General features: G+C 39.9%; 1 protein-coding gene across 5 annotated transcripts in view; it reads right to left on the bottom strand.

Annotated features, from left to right (window-relative positions):
* Positions 1-14,767, bottom strand: part of scn1laa (sodium channel, voltage-gated, type I-like, alpha) — a 121,104-nt gene extending 106,337 nt beyond the window's left edge. For 2 of the 5 annotated variants that reach the window (XM_072914448.1, XM_072914444.1), the window contains exons 1-3: positions 14,662-14,767; positions 13,745-13,863; positions 13,583-13,639 (exon numbers count right to left, since the gene is read on the bottom strand). The gene's annotated coding sequence lies outside the window, so the exon portion shown is untranslated. The remainder of the gene's footprint in view (positions 1-13,582; positions 13,640-13,744; positions 13,864-14,661) is intronic. The other 3 variants (XM_072914446.1, XM_072914445.1, XM_072914447.1) reach the window with 3 other exon arrangements.
* Positions 14,768-18,068: the final 3,301 nt, after the last annotated feature.

Here is an 18,068-nt window from a genome sequence, read left to right as displayed (position 1 = left end):
TTGTGCTGATTACACCAAACTCTACATGCCCCTAAAACTGACCAACACACACACGTTGGATTGTAGTCAGCTGGAGGCGTGTCTTAATGAAATTAAACAATGGATGTTACGGCTACTCTTGCATTCAAAAAGTTCGAAAAAATAAAAAAGTAATGCAGAGTAGTCCTGAGGAGAAGGTGTTTGACTCACTAAATTCCTTAATAAGCACTCGCGGAGATATGTCGAGATTCCAAATTATCATAATTTATTTTCACAAACAAAACATTCTCCGTGGTTGACTTCAACATAATCAAAATAACTTATTTAGCGGTAAACAAACTGTTTCACTCCTCACTCCTTCAACATGATAGACAGACAAAGGGCACCCAGCTGTCCTGTCTCCTTAATTATAGGAGGAGGAATTGGCTCACCAGTAGGAGCGTGAGCAGCTGAAAACAATCAGTCAATCACAATGAAATCTAAAACATCCAATAATTTATCAACATCATTATTGACATTATCTGATTTCATTGTCAAAACAATTACCGGTAATAGATAAATATAGATAGGCTCCAACAATGGATGTCCGCTAACTTGTTGCAACTCAACGCTAAGAAAACGGAAATACAGATTATCGGTCCTGCAAGACACCGACACCTATTTATTAATATCACCTTAACATTTGTTAACCAGACAATTACACAAGGTGACTCGGTAAAGAGTCTGGGTATTGTCTTCGACCCACCTCTCGTTTGAGTCACACATCAAGAGTGTTACTAAAACGGCCTTTCATTTCCGTAATATCGCTAAAATTCGCTCCATTTTGTCCACTAGCGACGCTGAGATCATTATTCATGCGTTCGTTACGTCTCGTTTACTGTAGCATATTATTTTCGGGTCTCCCTATGTCTAGCATTAAAATATTACAGTTGGGACAAAATGCGGCCGCTAGACTTTTGACAAGAACAACAAAGTTTGATCATATTACGATTATACTGTGCACTTAAGATGTGATTTTAAGGTTTTACTACTTAGGTATAAAATACTTAAGGGTCTAGCTCCATCCTATCTTGCTGATTGTATTGTACCACATGTCCCGGCAAGAAATCTGCGTTCAAAGAACTGCGGCTTATTAGTGATTCCCAGAGCTCCAAAAAAGTCTGCGAGCTATAGAGCGTTTTTTATTAGGGCATTCCAGACCTCAGGGTAACAGTTAGACATGCTGCCTCAATAGAAGCATTTAAGTCCCATCTTAAAACTCATTTGTATACTCTAGCCTTTAAATAGACCCCCCTTTTAGACCAGTTGATCTGCCATTTCTTTTGTGCTCTGCCCCCCTCTCCTTCATGGAGGGGGGCGCACAGGTTCGGTGGCCACGGATGAAGCGCTGGCTGTACAAAGCCGGGACCCGGGGTGGACTGCTCGCCTGTGCATCGGTTAGGGACGTCTGCGCTGCTGACCAGTCTACGCTCGGGATGGTCTCCTGCTGGCCCCACTATGGACTGAACTCTCATTATGTTAGATCCACTATGGACTGGACTCTCACAATATGCTTGATCCACTCGACGTCCATTGCACCGGTCGCCCTAGGAGGGGGACCCCACATCTGCGGTCCTCTCCAAGGTTTTTCATTGTCCCATTGGGTTGAGTTTTTCCTTGCCCTGATGTGGGATCTGAACCGAGGATGTCGTTGAGGCTTGTCATTAGAGACACTTGTGATTTAGGGCTATATAAATAAACATTGATTGATTGATTGATAAATGGAGAATGATATTGATCCTGATACGATTTGTTTTCCCACATCAGGAATGATTGTGTGTATTTAGGCAGAGGATCATTACAAACATCCATAATAATCTGCTATGAATCCTATATTATATAATGTACAATAGAAGTATAGACCAAATTTTATCCATACATAATACATATTTATAAATAGATTTAAAAACTGCACTCGTGTTTGGAGACTCTCCCGGATATATTACAGGACATACAGAGTGCAGACATACTGCCTCTGCTCCCGGCAATCTCGTGCGCATTGCTTGCGCCATCACAACACCTGACTTCGGCAGCGCTGGTTTCGGTGATCTAAGCCTTTTTTTGGTGGCCGAACTATCTGTGCATCACTAGTGCATTGAAAATTCATACCGTAACGACCTGCTGGGGTTGAAGTTCATGTTCGTTTATGATTGATGTTTATTGTTCCCATGACCATGTGCCTAAAAGGTATTGGCGGAGAATTAGGAATTGTTTGTGTGTCTGAGAGTCAGACGTGTGTGGATGGGAGGATATATGTGCTGGAATTGGGCAGGTTGTCAGCATAAGATTGGCAATAAAAGTTATGTTAAGAGTGTCAAACTTTGTGTGACTTATTCTGGAGGCTACTGTACATTATATAACTTTAATTTGTTCACGTAAAAAACATAAAAACAAGAAAAAACTCATTTTTAAGGGGTAGCAGTATTTATCTTATTGCGCCACGTCAGTTACATTAAGGGTAAACCATGACATTAAAGCAGACAATAGATTGTCAATTTTACATTTGTAATAGCAGAAGGTTGTATGTAAAAAAGCATGAATATTTTTTTTGAACAATTCAACAAAACCCCTTAAGGTGATTGCTATCTCAGTGACATGGTGTGATGGTAAAAAGAAATACATTTTGGAATTTGAAGCAAGCGAACTGAACTACATTAACAGAAACAGTAAGTGTGGACCAGGAGTAACTGTATATCTGGCAAAAACACTGAACTACAAAGCGGTGGAAAACATGTCATTTGCTATTGATAATATTTTATAAGGAATATCCATTGAAATAAGTCATGATAAAATCAAAAATGCATTGGTCAGCTCTATATAAAGAACACTTAAGTCAAGTATTGAAGTGTTTGAGGACTGGATTAAGTTTATGTTTACAGTCAAATAGTGTTTTTTTATGTGGGGATTTCAACATTGACCTTGTGAACCCTCCTAATAAGCAAAAGACTAGGTATGACTTAATAGATACAATGTGTAGCATGAGTTTATATCCTAAAATGACAAAACCAAGCAGAATCACAGGACACTGTGCCACGCTTATTTATAATATGTTTTACTAATGATAATAACACAAGTGGTTTGCTAAAAACGACATCCGTGATCTTCTCCCAGTTTTTAAAATTCATGATGGAAACTACATGGATGACGAAAGATACTTCCAAAACTATGCAGGGAGAAAGGTAGGATTACCATCGACAAATCCCAGCTCAGCACGGTGGAAAAAGGGTTAGTGCATCTGCCTCACAATACAAAGGTCCTGAGTAGTATTGAGTTCAATCCCGGGCTCGGGATCTTTCTGTGTGGAGTTTGCATGTTCTCCTCGTGACTGTGTGGGTTCCCTCCGGGTACTCCGGCTTCCACCTCCAAAGACATGCACCTGGGGAAAGGCCCCTCCCACCTCCAAAGACATGCACCTGGGGATAGGCCCCTCCCACCTCCAAAGACATGCACCTGGGGATAGGTTGATTGGCAACACTAAAATGGTCCCTAGTGTGTGAATGTGAGTGTGAATGTTGTCTGTTTATTAAGGCTGAAACAACGCGTCGACGTCATCGGTTACGTAAATACGTCAACGCCGTTTTTGTGCGTCGACGCGTCACATATTTACGTCACACTACCGTCATGGCGGAGCGCAAAGCAGACGATGCGAGCGGTGCGAGCGAGGGGGAAAAAAAGCACGCCAAAAGTCGTCAAAAGTGTAAGAGTATTTCAATAAACGGCCTAATAATGTTGTAGCGGCGAACAGCTGTCTCGTCAGCTGACGCGCGAGCTCGCAACCGTGGCTGCTTAGCAACCAGCCAAACCCCACTTAATAAAATTATATTTCATCTTAGAGCACATCCGCATCCCTATTCACCTAGGCAACCCCAGGAAATGTATATAATTCGGCATTATTTCGGCCAGTCGGCTTATATGATCAGAGCCGATCAGTTTACGTTCACGCGCAGGTATAACGCGGCGCGCTCCCGTCTCATCTGCTGGTGCGCGAGCCCGGTAATTAGACCGCTGTGTCAAATCAAGGAGTACAAAAGACGCCAGCGCAGAGTGGAAAAAGGTTTAGTTCATTACAGATAACCCAGAGTTGTGCCAAAAGTGTACCAAAACCAAAAGCTGAACGGACAGCCGGTAAGATTGCACTTTATTTCTCTTTGTGGGTGTGGCGCACCTGTTGCGCTGGTGAGATGGGGGGTGCGGGGGAGTTGTGTGCATGTAGCGTGCTTAATCTGGAGGCTAAATACACACGGTGTTTGTGTAACTGTTGTTTAGTAAGGAAGTGTTGATATTCTTTGCTTAGTTTGATAAATGTTGGAGCAGTTTGCTTCATCAGGAGGGTGAAGTCGCTCAACTTAAAGTGTTGGATTTAACTGTGTTGGATAATTGGCTGCTGGTGTGGGCATAAAAAGGGCATTTTTCTACCAGTAGACAGCGTTTAAGATTGAGTGTTTCACTGCTAAATTAATAATATATTTATATTGAATATGGATTTTAAATATCTAAATAGGTGGTTATAGGTTAGGTATTTATGTATTTGCATATTGGGTTTTCTGCTGCATTTATCTATGGTGTTTCTGGGTTTAAATGTATTTTATATGCATCTTGGTGCATTTATGTTGAGACAATTTATTTAAAATCTGTTTTAACTTAAAGGGAAAAGATGTGTCCATTTTCTTGCACTTGTTTAACGGTTAAGAGTTTGATAGCCTAATTAATAATTGTAAACTATGGGATTGATAATTGATAGATTTTTTACAGCATGTTAATCTTGTGGTGTTTTGTCCTTAAAGGTTTTTCACCTACTAAAGAAGCTAAAGGCTACTAAAGAAGCTAAAGGCCACTAAAGAAACTAAAGTCTACTAACACTGCTAAAAAGACTAAAGAAGAAAAAAGAAGCTGTTTCTTTGTTGGAAAAACTGTTGCAAACTAAAGGAAAATAAAAGGAAAAAGTAACTATGGTCTGGTCTTTTGAGTGAAATCCAGAAGCCACATTCAGCATTGGTACATCCCTTCAAGTGTGGGATTAGCACAGCGAAAAAAGCAAAACACTTGACAGTTGTTGTATGCACACTGTGTCGAGCGGAAATGGCTTATCATAGCAGCACAACGACTATGAACGAACATTTGAAAAGAAAACACCCGACAGCGTTCTTGCCATCACCATCAACTAGTCAATCGTCCGCGTTGAGTATACATTGTCATCATTACACAAAAACATGAATGTGTCATTTGTATCTGCGTTGTAAATTCATAAACTAAAACACTGTTTCGCTTTGAGAGGCGCGTTTGGCGTGCCTGTTCAGTGTTTACAAAGACGCGCTCCTCTTTAACGCCAACGTTAATTAGTTGTGCAAATACCTTTTACAACATTAACAGTTACATATACTATGTACAAACGAACAATTAACTTTCACTTTAATCATACCATCATTGTTGTGTTATTAAGCAAAATAAGCAATACTTTTACTTGTGTTGAAATGTTTACTGTTACAGAATATTTCGTTTTGCACTTTTTTGTATTGGATGTTTATCTTTATTTCTGCACATTTTAAAGCAAAATAAGCAATACTTTTACTTTTGAAATGCTTATACTATTGCAGAATATTAAGATTTGCACTGGATGTTTACTTTTATATTTGTACATTAAGAAGCAAATAAGCTACTTTTAATTTTGTTAAATGTTAAGTTTTAAATGTTTACATTGTTACAGAATATTTTGTCATGTTGTTGTCAATGTTGACTGAGTGGCCATACTTTTTTTTTTTTTGTAAATAAAAGTCATGCCTTTTGAAAAAACTGGCCTACATTTATTTTTTCATCTTCATTTTAAATTAAAAAAAAAAAATCGGTAAAAGGAAAAATAATCTATAGGTTAATCGAAAAAAATAATCTATAGATTAACCGATTAATCGAAAAAAATAATCTATAGATTAATCGATAGAAAAATAATCATTAGCTGCAGCCTTACTGTTGATCTGTGTTGGCCCTGTGATGAGGTGGTGACTTGTCCAGGGTTTATCCCGCCTACCGCCCGATTGTAGCTGAGATAGGCTCCAGCGACCCCAAAAGGAACAAGCGGTAGAAAATGGATGGATTTTCAAGTTGGAAGTTCCATCTTGAACTTCCTCACAAATGTGAAAGAAGAGTAAATTAAAATAGTTAAAACAAATTCAAATCCAAGACATCAACTGGTTGTGATGGAATTAACATGGAAACGATTAAAAAAAACAAAAAAAACTTAAGATATTTCGGACCTTTTGACGTCCATCAGAAACCTACTGTTTCAAACTGGTAAATTTCCAAACAAAATGAATATTATAAAAGTTGTAACGATTTATAAGGCTCGACCAAACAGTTTACCAGCTGTATACCTACTTCCACAATTTTCTATAATCATTAAACAGTTATTAAACAATTATTCAACAACATATTGGACAAATTCCTGAATAAAAGTGGAATACTTGTCGATAACCAATAAGGATACAGATAATATTTTTTGTACTGATTAGCTACTCAGGCAAATTATATTGTTGATGTAGAAGCCCATATCTGCTGTACACATTTACTTTAACACATAAATAACAATGAACATTAGTGCACTACTAATGGAGCAATAAAAAAAAACCAATAGATATAGCACTATTGATAATGAATAAAAACATGAACATACAAAAATAATTAAAAATGATCTCTCTTAGCAATACAATTGTTTCAAATGCAACAATACATAAATGTAATGATAACTTGAATTACAAAAGAAAGCAGATACATGGAGAAGAAAGAAGCGAACTGTATTAACCTTGTAGATTGTTATACTAACAATAAGTTAAACGTTGTCAGTGTTTTACCCAGTTTCTTCTAGGGGGACAACGTTAACATATGTTCGATGAAACCTGATTGTATGTGGATGTATGTAACGTGTGTGTCTACGTATGTACTGTATTTGTGTATGTATGTTGGAGCGTATGTACCTATGTATGTGGGAAGTACCAATGTGTGCGTGTATGTATGTATGAATGAATGAATTAATGAATATACAGGTATATGTATGAATAATTGTGTGTATGTCAGTATGTAAGTGTATTTGTATGTAAAATATATATTTGTCTCCCAATGTGTGCCAAGCCACCCAGAGAGCCCAACCTAAAAGAGCAGGTGCGGTGCCCAGGGAACAAGGGACCATCGGCCCCAGGCAGCCATGCCGGCCAGGGACAGGAACCCCACTGTGCCGCAGGGCAGGACCAGCAGCAGGCCATAGATAGACGCGCCCAGCAAAAGACAAAGCACGGGAGAAGCAGGGGACAGCCAGCCCCCATACTAGAGAGAGACCACACACCACGCGGGCAGAAAGACGAGACGCCCCGCACTGAGGGGCCCTGAGACTCCCCGCAGCCGGACGGGAAGACCGCCCCGCCCCACCAGCAACCTGGCCTCCACGAGCCTAACCCAGGCTGGCCCACCCAAAATCGGCCCCCGCAGGACACACAAGGTCACTATACCAGTAGCTGGCCGCCTTGCGGCACTTCAGAATACCCTGCAGCGCACAAAGGCCACGATAGACGCGGGGACTAGACCCAGCAGGCCCCAACTAAGACAGGTATCCGGACGGGTTGGACGGCGGGACCCAGGGGCCCCACACGCAGTAGCCTGAGGGGCCGACCCCCGCTGGACAAGCAGTCCCCGAGAGCGCCCCACACACACACACACACACACACACACACACACACACACACACACACACACACACACACACACACACACACACACACACACACACACACACACAGAGAGAGAGAACAGTGTCATGGCTGTCTTGAGTTTCCAATCATTTCAACAAACTCTTATTTTTTTGTGATAGAGTGATTGGCACACATACTTGGTCCCAAAAAACATTCATGAAGTTTGCTTCTTTTATGAATTTATTATGAGTCTACTGAAAATGTGAGCAAATCTGCTGGGTCAAAAGTATACATACAGCAATGTTACTATTTGCTTACATGTCCCTTGGCAAGTTTCACTGCAATAAGGCGCTTTTGGTAGCCATCCGCAAGCTTCTGCTTGAATTTTTGACCACTCCTTTTAACAAAATTGGTGCAGTTCAGCTAAATGTGTTGGTTTTCTGACTTGGGCTTGTTTCTTCAGCATTGTCCACACGTTTAAGTCAGGACTTTGGGAAGGCCATTCTAAAACCTTTGACTGCAGCCTGATTTAGCCATTCCTTTACCACTTTAGACATGTGTCATTGTCCTGTTGGAACACCCAACTGCGCCCAAGACCCAACCTCCGGGCTGATGATTTTAGCTTGTCCTGAAGAATTGGGAGGTAATCTTCTTTTTTCTTTGTCCCATTTAAAGCACAAGTTCCATTGGCAGCAAAACAGGCCCAGAGCATAATACTGCCACCACCATACTTGACGGTAGGATTGGTGTTCTTGGGATTAAAGACCTCACATTTTCTCCTCCAAACATATTGCTGGGTATTGTAGCCAAACAGCTCCATTTGTTTCTTCTGACATCACATGGACTTCTGAGGGAAAGTTCTGTGGTCAGATGAAACAAAACATGGAGCCGTTTGGCCACAATACTCAGCAATAGGTTTGGAGGAGAAAAGGTATGGCCTTTAATCCCAGGAACACCAGGCCTACCGTTAAGCATGGTGGTGGTATTATGCTCTGGGCCTGTTTTGCTGCCAATGGAACTGGTGCTTTACAACCTCTAAAGGCTTAGTGGCCACATGCGTGGACAGCACCTTTTAGCTCGTTTCCAAAATTGTGTACACTACTGCATTGGGGTCTCATGGCCGCTTATGAAGACACTTTTACTGCCATCTGGTGGTGTCAGAAGAGTATAACATACAATGGAATTTGGAAAAAAAAAGTGTAAAGCATTTCACTAAACATTAAGTACATGATTGTGTACTTATAGACTAAGTACATCATTTCAAAAGATGATTCTTAGTTTTTAATTCTAATTAGGGTCCAATAATCCCAAATAGCAAAGATAAATAAATTTAAAAAAAAGCATGTAAACAAACAGCTTGGGCCTTAAGAGGTTAAATGGGACAGAAAAAGGAGGATTAGCTCCAAATTCTTCAGGACAAGCTAAACATCAGCCCGGATGTTGGGTCTTGGGTGCAGTTGGGTGTTCCAACAGGACAATGACCCCAAACACACCTTAATAGTGGTAAAGGAATTGCTAAATCAGGCTAGAATGAAGGCTTTAGAATGGCCTTCCCAAAGTCCTGACTTAAACGTGTGGACAATGCTGAAGAAACAAGTCCATGTCAGAAAACCAACACATTTAGCTGAACTGCACCAATTTTGTCAAGAGGAGTGGTCAAAAATTCAAGCAGAAGCTTGTGGATGGCTACCAAAAGCCCCTTATTGCAGTGAAACTTGCCAAGGGACATGTAAGCAAATAGTAACATTGCTGTATGTATACTTTTGACCCAGCAGATTTGCTCACATTTTCTGTAGACTCATAATACATTCATAAAAGAAGCAAACTTCATGAATGTTTTTTGTGACCAACAAGTATGTGCTCCAATCACTCTATCACAAAAAATAAGAGTTGTAGAAATGATTGGAAACTCAAGACAAGTGTATGTAAACTTTTGATCGCAACTGTATAACAATATTAAACACAAACAAACAAATCCATACACACATATATATACATACATATAATAATAATTATATACACACATGCATACATACACATACATATAACAATAATTACATACACATAACAAAAATAGCCGTATTTTTCGGACTATAAGTCGCAGTTTTTTTCATAGTTTGGTGCGACTTATACTCAGGAGCGACTTATGTGTGAAATTAACACATTAGCGTAAAATATCAATTATTTATCTCATTCATGCAAGAGACTAGACTTATAAGATTTCATGGGGATTTAGCGATTAGGAGTGACAGATTGTTTGGTAAACGTATAGCATGTTCTATATGTTAGTTATTTGAATGACTCTTACCATAATATGTTACGTTAACATACCAGGCACGTTCTCAGTTGGTTATTTATGCCTCATATAACGTACACTTATTCAGCCTGTTGTTCACTATTCTTTATTTATTTTAAATTGCCTTTCAAATGTCTATTCTTGGTGTTGGGTTTTATCAAATAAATTTCCACAAAAAATGTGACTTATACTGCAGTGCGACATATATGTTTTTTTCCTTCTTTATTATGCATTTTCGGCAGGTACGACTTATACTCCGAAAAATACGGTACACACACACACACACACACACACACACACACAAATAAACAAACAAATCCATACACAGGCCAGCGGGGCAGCGATCCAGCCGTGAAACACACTGTCAACCGAGGACCAGCCCATCAGAGAGCAGACATTTCAACATCGATGGCATTCATCGAAATAACGGTAGAGATTATCAATGCAATACATGGTAAGCAGTGTGCAGCTTCAGTGTTTATGGATCTACTCCAACTAAAGCATTCGATACAATTATTCATAATATCTTAATCAACAAATTCTAACGATATGGCTTGAGAGGGTTGGTCTGCAATTCTAAATATATCCTGCGGGGTACCCCATGTATCAATACTTTCTATGTATATGATCAAATAAACTGGAAATCTAATTGAAATAATCTACAACACAAAATGGCAAGAAATATGTCACAAATGAATAAAGCAAAATGTGTTCTCAAGCAGAAATCAATCCATATTCTCTACTGCTCACTAGTGTTACAGATCTGAATTAAAAGTGCACTTCATTCACTGACAGTGTTACAAAAAAGGTGAGTTTGAATAATACATAATGTTGGATATGAATAAGGAACAAACGTTTTCAAAATATATAATAATAAAGCTCGACTACTGCAACTCACTTGTCTGGCTCCCCAGCAAGAACATCCAGAAGCTGCAGTACTTACAAAATAGTGCTGCTAGGATCCTGATGAGAGTGCGGAAATACGACCACATCACACCGGTTCTCAAATCCCTTCACTGGCTTCATGTTCCACTCAGGATTTAATACAAAGTCTCCCTATTAACTCACCAGTGCCTCCATGGAAATGCCCCCCTCTACCTCAAAGAACTGCTCACCCTCCAAATCCTCCACACTACAGCTTCGCTCTGGACAGGCTAACCTCCTCCAACCCCCGAGGCAAAGCTCCGAACCATGGGAGACTGGGCTTTCTGCTCCGCCACTCCCAGTCTGTGGAACGCTCTCCCTGACCACCTGAGGGAACAACAGACTGTGGATGCTTTTAAAAAAGGCTTAAAAACCCATCTTTTAAAAAACGCCTTTTGGTAGATTTATGTGTGCTAGTTCTAGCTATTAGGCTGTTCTAGTTTTTATTTTACTATTTTACTCATTGGGGGCAGCTATTTGTTGTTCTAGCTTAGTTTTTTTTTTTAATGCACTGTAGCACTTTGAGATTGTTGTTCGATGTAAAGTGTTTTTACAAATAAAATCTATTATTATTATTAAAGATATTCTAATGTAACTATTCATGTGAACCATATTGATATTTTATTCATGTATTTGTTGTAGATTGTAACAGGAATTGAATTGTGTTAGAAATGATTTCTCGATATCGTAGGGTAGGCGTAGGATTATATAAACCCTGCTTCTTTCTACTTCTTTTTTAGAACGTGAAATTGCAAACATGTGATGTGAACATTGTAACTGTATACATGTTCAAAACACATCACTATATTTTTCTTTTCTTTCATTGCTCTTTTAGTTGTTTTTTTTCCCCTTCTTTTTTTATGTCCGACATACATACTTACAATTCAACACAACATAAACTACGTACGTCTACATCGCTGCAACGTCACCAGACTGCAAAACCCCACATTGTGAACAGAGGCAACCAAAACTACGTGCGAGCTCACACCATAATGAATGAACCTTATTATTTGACACTTTGGCATTGTTTAACACGAGTGTCCAACATTATCACATTTATAAGCCAGAAAAGAGGAAATTCATCATAGGTCCCCTTTAGATAAGAGCTGTCAAACAATAACATGTTTTATCAGATTGTTCAAAAGATTGCCCTGGATTAATTTCTGTTAATTACAATGATACATTATTCATTTTTAATCAACATTAATAGTGTTTCATTTTGTGTGAGTAAAGAGACTAAGGAAAAAATTGAATATATATGCACATTGAATATATATGCACATTTAGTAAACGCTGAATACTTTATGTCAATGGATTGTTCCGACACGTTTTTTTCAATACTCAAATTTCCCTGTGAGAGACGACCGACGTGCTGCTCCGTATCTTCCATATTGACTTGTTTGCTTGTGCAGCCTGTGAGGATCACACTACTCGGACAAACTGTCCCAGTAGTTCCCAGAGACGTTTCAGAGATTGAGTCATTCTGCGCTGCAATTAGTTGAATTGCGTTAAAAAAATGTTAATCAGAATAGTAATGATGATGGATTATTCCACATTAACGGGTTAATTTTCTTACTTTTTAGTAGCTATAGTTGCAAGGTAAATTTGCTTTAGTGTGTCTCTTTCAGCAGGATTAACAGTATATTAAAATAAATGCAATGAGAAGACAGTTTTTCATAGTATCATTTTCTAAATTGAGTGTTATTTATTGCCATGAGGTGCATGAGTAATATATCATGCACACTCACCGCCCTTCTCTAGCTGCATGAAACACTTCTCAGTATGACGCAACCACACTAATAAACATTTACATTTGTATTCTTTGGATCAACGTGAGCAATAGTATCTTGCAATTTGTTGTACTGTACAGTGCTTTTATTGGACTTGCAGGTGTACCTAATGTTGGAAAATAGAAAGATTATTCAAACACATCCCTCCGTTTGTCTTTGCTCTGAGGTAGACGCTTGTCTCTAAAACCATACAATCATTTTCTTTTATGTGATCACAATATATAATGTAAGCGCCCATGGGACTGGCTCACTTGCTGCTCTTAAGTGCTCTTCGCCCATGCTTATTGGCTGCCTCCTTGCAAACAACACGACTTGGATGTTGCTCATTTAGGGCGTTGGCGTTGAGGAGTCGCCAACACACACTTACAGTCCACATTTAGATGTCATTTTACATGCAAGCTTCCAAAGGCAACATAATGCACAGATGTCCACAGTCTGGCTGGAGAGCAAACAGGATGGTCTGTAATTGACAGCAATCTAATAATGCTGTTGACAGCCATGCAAACAGGAAGTGCTCTGAGCTGGATTGTGGCCTAAGAAATACTGCCATGCCCACTAACTGCTGCACTATAACTCATAGATGGTGCTCCACATATTGCTTTCATAGGAGAAAGCAGTCTGTTCTTTTTTTCCCCTCACGCAGATCAATCAAGTACAACAATTTAAATACATAAATAAAAAGAAAGAGGGGCTCCATCATGACCCCGAGGACACTGTTGCGCGCGCGTATATATATATATATATATATATATATAAATAATAAGCATGTCAAATCATGCAACACAGCAACAAAAATATTGAACAATATACATGACATAATGAACTATGACCGACAGACAGACATTATAAAGCAACTTAAAATCACATGAAGTTGTACTCACCATTAGTTTCCCATCTTTCCCAGATGACCAACACGCCACAAACTGTCTTAATTGTAACTTCAGAGAGCAAAAAAAATCAATCAATTGTCAAAGAAATATGTCCGCATTTGCAGTGTCGCTATCCGAGAGGAATGAAAATCATTTTAGAAAGAGAGAGCTTGCCTGAGAGAGCCTCCCATCCGCCCTGTGCGAGTCTCTCTGAGATGTAGACCACAGCTTCCTGGGTACCAAAAGAGGGCAGAGACTCAGCACGGCTCCTTGCTGTTGATTCTGGCGGACCACTATGTGAAATTGATATATATTAGTAGTATGTGTTCAGACATAGGAGTGGGAATCACAAATGCAGACGTGACAAAACTGTCAAGTAAAGTTTTTATTTTTATATATGTTTGTCTGGTCAGATAAGGCAACAAGTGGAAAGGGAAGTAACACTTTCACAAAAAGGTGACCAATAGAAGACAATGCATGGAAAGTTGTTTAAAAAAAAAAAAAAAAAAAGGGTTTGTTTTATAACAAACACTTTTGCAGTGTTTTTCTTTCTTTGTTTTTCTATTTCTTTTTATTTGCTGGAGGGCTACTTCTCTGCAGGGCGACTTTGAGTGATCTACTGCCTTCTGGTGGTGATCTCTGGTGATAACTGTTAAGTTCAAACAAAAATCAAGCAAAGCAATGCAAATATGAAGTTTGAAAGAAAAGAAGTGATGGTACAAATTAAAAATTAAAGTTGGCTCTAATAATAATAAATAGACTTGTGCCATCTTTTGCAGAATTGTAATTTCAATTGAATTGGTGCCAGACCTCATGGTGTTAAATTGGAATTGAAGTGTCACGACCTGAACAGGACTCTGAACACAGATGCAGGAGTTTGAAAACAAATATTTACTCCAAACAAGGGAACTGGTCAAAAAGGGGAGAAACTTAACAGGCTATCAAAAAGCCGAGCTTTTCTCTCTAAACTAACAAAGTCTCAATGAACTCAAAACGCTCCAGCTGCGGAGGGAAAAGGGTGCAAAGAGAACAATATGCAAAATATAACAGAAGGCGCTCCAAGGGAGGCAATGCTAAACAACTAATCTTACCTGACAAAAAGGGTACAAATAACGTGGCAATGGCTGTGGACATGGAACGCTGGCGGTTCGCACAAAATATACGAAAACACTCTGGCACAGGACAGAAGGAAGACGAGCCATTTATACACATGAGGGAGGGTGACACAGGTGGGCACCATCAGGCAATCAGAAGAGACATCAGACCAGTGAAACAGGAGGAAGAGCAAGTGACCTGAAACGAGAGGGAGAGTTAACCTTTCAAAATAAAACAGGAAATGACAAGACAACATGAAAACCAGACGAAACCCAGACAAGACTACACCCAGGTGTGACATGAAGGAAGTGAATTTAATCAATTTCAATGCAGATAAATTCCTTAAAGCCAAGTAATGTTTTACAAGGCTTTGGTTTGAATTGCAAACATAGTTTACATTTTCATACTTTATATTTTCAATACTTGCACTGTAAAAAAAAAATCATTGTATTTTCACAGCAAATTAATGGGTAATAATTGTATTACTTTCATAGCAATGATTACGGTAATTTACTGTAAACTATCTTTACAGCAATTTACTGTAACTGCAGAGCAGTTACAACTAATTGCTGTAATGTCACAATTGTAATTGTATATGTCATTGCACTAAAATTACAATTGTATGCTGTAATTCAAATTTAAGTAAATAAATAATGTGAATGACTCTTTCGGTTTCATTGCATACCGCCAGGCTATGTGTGTCGCATAGCCTACGGAACCCCTTAAGAGACAAATCAGTTTGAAATTATAGCAATGTGTATGGCGTCACATTAGTGCCAAAAATCCGAGCGTCACGTGACGCATAAAAACTGTTATCGCGCGCTGATTCTCCACTTCGTGCGCGCGCGCGACACCCTTTTGCGCGCGCGTGGTGCCTTTTTGCGCGCGCGCGGTGCCTTTCTGCGCACGCGCGACGCCTTTCTGCGCGCTCTCTGTGTACTCCTGGCATCTCTCCTCGCGCTGTCATGTTTCTTTTTGGCACTTTGGGGGCGGGTATGCTTAGACGGCCCCTTCTTTCTGATTGGTCAGGCGAAAAACGCTGAAAAATGCTCAGAGCCAATCAGAAGTATAGCAGGGCGGGTCATCGTCAATATGTATCAAGATTTACGGAGGAAGAAGTGGATAAAAAAATGTCGCGCGCTGATGAAGGTTATTTCATACCACATAAACACAATACAGGGTAATACAAAATGTGACCCAAATAAATAATAAGACAACAAACACCATAATCACATCTTTCAGCCAGAACTGGTCCACCAGCAATAACATCCAACCATAACATTATTTTATAATTTCACTTCTTCTTGAACATTTGTTTTCTAATTTATGGAATTTCTTTTGATTCAGCCATAAAATTAATGAAATAATCTTTGAATTTTGTTTTTAAAATGTTAAAAATAGCTTTTAATAATGTATTCTGAAACAGTTTAAAATAATCAGAGAACTGACTAACACTGACCCTACACAACTGTGTTGCACAATTAATTCTTTTTTTTTTTTAAAGCAAAAGAGGTAATTTCAACAGGTACAGCATCCTATGTCATATCTACATGTAATAAGATTTGTAACAAGGCAAACCGTTTGTAAATTGGTCGAAAATCGAGCAAGTTATGGTAATTGAATTAGTACATGTACCATTGACATCAATGTAATGATTGAGGCTAGCTGTCCGAGGTAAGATGGCTACAACGTTGCTACGCTGGAGAATGATTGGTCATATGAAAAATGCTCAGAGCCAATCAGAAAGGAGGGGCCGTCTAAGCATACCCCAAAGTGCCAAAAAGAAACATGACAGCGCGAGGAGAGATGCCAGGAGTACACAGAGAGCGCGCAGAAAGGCGTCGCGCGCGCACAAAAAGGCACAGCGCACGCGCAAAAAGGCACCACGCGCGCAAAAGGGTGTCGCGCGCGCGCACGAAGTGGAGAATCAGCGCGCGATAACAGTTTTTATGCGCTCGGATTTTTGGCACTAATGTGACGCCATACCAAACATGCAATCCGTCTACAAATGCCTGTAATATTGACTCTATGGGAGTTTTACTAGAATCAGGTATTTTGTTAAGGTTTACAAATACAAAAATTAGGTTTTACTCATAATGACAGTATAACTGCCACACTCAATATGACAGTTATTTAAATATAACTCTTAAACCACACATGCAAAATGGCTAATAATGCCTGGAAAAATGTATCTTTGTGAGTTTTACTGGAAAAAAAATATTTTGTAAGGTTTGTAAAGACACAAGTTACTTTTTTTTACTCAATATGACAGTATAACTGTCATACTAAATGTGAAAGTTATATAAACATAACTCCAAAACCAAAACTGCATTATGTCTAAAAATGCCTGTAATTTTGTATCCATGTGAGTTTTACTGGAAAGAGTTGTTATTGTAAGGTTTGCAAACACAAAATATTGCTTTTACTCACTATGACAGTATACTGTCACATTCAATCTGACAGTTAAAATTTAAACATAACTCCTAAACGACACATGCAAAATGGCTAATAAACCTGGAGAAATGTATCTTTGTTAGTTTTACTAGAATAATGATCTTTTGTAAGGTTTGCAAAGACACAAGTTTTTTTTTTTTACTCAATATGACGGTATAACTGTCATACTAAATATGACGGGGCCAAGATAGCCTTTATTTTTTCATTATTGACAAGAAGGGCCCTCCAGTGGGCCACGGCAGCAGTTGACCACAACATTGTCCTCAGCACAAATTTTGCCGCGTTATGCTCTGAGTTCCAGGCAGTTTTTGATCACCCCACGGATGGAGGAGACGCCGCCTCACGTCCTCACTCCCTCCAGCAAGGTTCTCGGTCTGTTGCAGACTACACCCTCGAGTTCCGCACCTTGGCCGCTGACAGCGGGTGGGATAATAAGGCCTTGTTGAGCGCCTATCGTCGGGGCCTCTCCGACGAAATCAAGGACGGATTGTTGCAAGACCGCCCGGCCACCTACCATGACCTCATCCAGTTGGCCCTGCTCATGGACCAGAGGCTAAAGGAACGGGCAGCGGAACGAAGACTCGCAGCCCGCGAGAGGACCAGACGGCCGGCGTGGGAGAATCGGACCGCGTCCTATTCCCTTACTGCTCCCAGATATCGGGCTGAAGGCGCCCCCTTGGTAGACCAGTCTGGGTTTTTTCCCGCACCTTCCAGTGGGGTGGAACCCATGCAGTTGGGCAGGACTCGACTTGCCACGGAGGAACGGGAGAGGAGGTTCCGGCAGCGCCTCTGCCTCTACTGTGGTTGTGCGGGTCACATGATCCAGACCTGCCCCACACGACCAAAAGATCAGGCTCACTAGTAAGGGGAGTACAAGTGAGCCATACCACCTTTCCCCAGGGTCGCAGTGACCCTGGCAGTCTCTTCCCTGCTACTTTATCTTGGGAGT

The sequence above is a fragment of the Nerophis lumbriciformis genome, linkage group LG13 (genome assembly GCF_033978685.3).
Source record: "Nerophis lumbriciformis linkage group LG13, RoL_Nlum_v2.1, whole genome shotgun sequence".
Classification (NCBI taxonomy): Eukaryota; Metazoa; Chordata; class Actinopteri; order Syngnathiformes; family Syngnathidae; genus Nerophis; species Nerophis lumbriciformis.
The sequence above is the reverse complement of the archived record's forward strand: the minus strand, read 5'-3'. Positions and strand labels throughout refer to the sequence as shown.